The 2,778-nt window shown below is 33.5% G+C and overlaps 1 pseudogene; it reads right to left on the reverse strand.

Annotated features, from left to right (window-relative positions):
• Positions 1-712: 712 nt before the first annotated feature.
• LOC131852394 (uncharacterized) lies at positions 713-1,454 on the reverse strand (annotated as a pseudogene).
• Positions 1,455-2,778: the final 1,324 nt, after the last annotated feature.

Below are 2,778 nucleotides of genomic sequence, written 5' to 3' on the forward strand. Positions count from 1 at the left end.
AGGTGCGGTAACTGATGAATAAGAAACGTACGCAGCCCTCGGATGTGAGATGGTAATGTGAACACCGAGTGGTGGATGGTGCGCGTCAGCCGGCACCAAAGGTTTTACATCTTCATACATTAATACACTGTCACTGCCCAGATTGCTCAATACCAAATCTAGCGTGTTACCATATTTATTTTTAATCACATTGTATTGATTTAATTTACAAAAAGCAACTAAGTAACCATACTGCAGAATAACATTTTGGCTACATGAATTTAAATTAAAATCTCCAAGTATTACTACATCTGATTTTGAATATTTTATCATCGTATTCTCTAAAACTAAAAATGTATTAAAATATTTCTCATCATTTGAATTAGGTGGTATATAGACAACACAAAAAACAATTGATTTTGATTTAAATTTCACTAATGCTATTACTACTTCAATATCCTCTGTGTACCCACCAATATTGGTTATTTGTTCAACTTTGTATTGCGAACGTACTGCTAATAAAACTCCTCCCCAGCCAGCATCATTTATGCGATCACGGCGTATAACGATGTACCCATTCGGGAACAACTCGGCGTCATAAATACTACTATTTAAAAATGTTTCCGTTAGTGCATATATATCAGCTGATTCACTGAGAATTGATAGCTTACAAATATTTAATTTTGAACGAAGTCCTCTAACATTTTAATAAAATATTGAGATATATTTATGCTTAAACTGTTTGTTCTCTTTTCTGACGAAATCCATTGCGCCAAGGTTTTATGTAGACATCTTCCACCCAGTTCTCAGGTGCTAAATACTGGTCTAGATGTTTTGTAGGTACAGATAACTTAAATGAAGCATAATCACCTCTCGAATTTAATGCCTCTGCGAAACAATTATCTCCCGGACAAATTGTTCTGAGGTACTCAATAACTTGTTCTGCTGTAGTACCGATCTTCACATAATATAAATGTAAATATGATTTTCGCTCTGCAGCGGATAGCGTAGTATCAGTCAGATTGCCTGTACCACGAGTTACATTTACAAGCGACCGTCGAGTACGCGGTCGTCGATCCATTCTTATTACCGCCGGTTGCTTCAATGTTTTCCGTCTGTGTAATAACAGCTTCACGATTACGGTCCGGACCCGACGACGGACACGGAGTAGGGGGCACGCCCGATGACGTCGTTGTTGCGTTGCTTCTAGCTGTCACCTTTTTAGTTGCAGTGGCGATCGCCGATGACGCACGTATACGAGCTTCACGGATTGGCCGCAGATACACTTGCGATGTAGGATTACCCTCACTATCATTTACACTGGTTTTAGATGTAATTTTTCGATCACTGATTAAATTTTTAATTAAGTTATTTTGTTCTGTAATCACATTTTCCAATGAAGATACTTTATTCTCCAGTGAAAGCACAGTCTTAGTTAGCTCACGAATAACTACTTCAATACTTTTTGTGGACATATCTATTTATTTTTAACACAAATATATGGAGCAACACTTACTTGTACGAATGGTACGTATGTAACAGTTGTCTACTACTTATACCACAAGCCTTACAAACTTTGAGACTAGATTAGATTAATCAGTATATTTTTTAAACAATCAAAATATGTTTACTTTTAAACTAATAATAGGGCGAGACATAATCTCTGCCAGTGAGAAGGTTATCACGTAGTCTAACAAACCCCATTTTACAATTTAGCATTATGAAAATCAATTCAACGACAGTTCAAATTATTTCATAGAAATTTTAACATTTATTATTACATCTAGTACGCTTGCTTAATTCTATTTAATGTAAACATCAAAGGGATAATATTTAGATGAATGTAAGATATGACAGAAGTCTATACAGACTATACAATACATATTATAAAGCTGAAGAGTACGTTTGTTTGCCAATTCAAAATTTATTTAAATATTGGATAGCCTATTTATTGAGAAAGACTATAGGTCAATAACATCATGCTATGACCAATAGAATATATGAAACATTTTTTGATAAGGCTGCGTAGGTAACCTGTTATGAGACATTCTTAATCTTATGAAAATTATAAGTATATTTAGTTAGTGAGTATGATTTTTAGACGGCTAGATGTATTTTTAATATTCTTACATGCAAAACCTACTGAATGGATTTTATTGAAACTTTACAGTAATATAGCTAATACATTCTGATGTAGATTCTGATAATACATTAACACATAGGCTAAAATACGCAGGTGAAACCACGGGCACAGCTTATAAGTATGTTATATTTCATTTATCCACAACTAACGACCAAAAATAATAATACCATTGTATTGTCCTAATCATGTCTAACTTTACAGAATGAGAGGGACACTAACTTTACAGAATTACTAATTTTATAAACGCCAAAGTTTACGGGTGGATGAATGGATATTTGTCACTCTTTCACGCAAAAACTACTCAACGAATTTTTATACAAGTATACAGTAATATAGCTTATACATCAGAATAACACATAGGCCATAATTTAAAAAGATAATATGTAAATTTGCTGTAATTTAGTAACATATGTCAAGTAAATGTAAGTAATGCAGAGGAAATTACGCGGGTCAGCTAAGAAGTACATAATACCAAAAAAATTAGGAAGACGTCTAAATCTGCTGTCTGCACGTCAACCTAGTATAATAAATCGTTCATAATATTTACATAAACGCAGCAATTGTAATATGAAAAACATTTTCTCAAACCATTCGGATCGCATATCTATATTTTTGTTTAATAAATCATAGCCGTGATATTTGTACTATATTTAAAT

This window comes from Achroia grisella, unplaced genomic scaffold, assembly GCF_030625045.1.
Source record: "Achroia grisella isolate CSIRO2021 unplaced genomic scaffold, CSIRO_AGI_Agris_v1 utg848, whole genome shotgun sequence".
Taxonomy (NCBI): Eukaryota; Metazoa; Arthropoda; class Insecta; order Lepidoptera; family Pyralidae; genus Achroia; species Achroia grisella.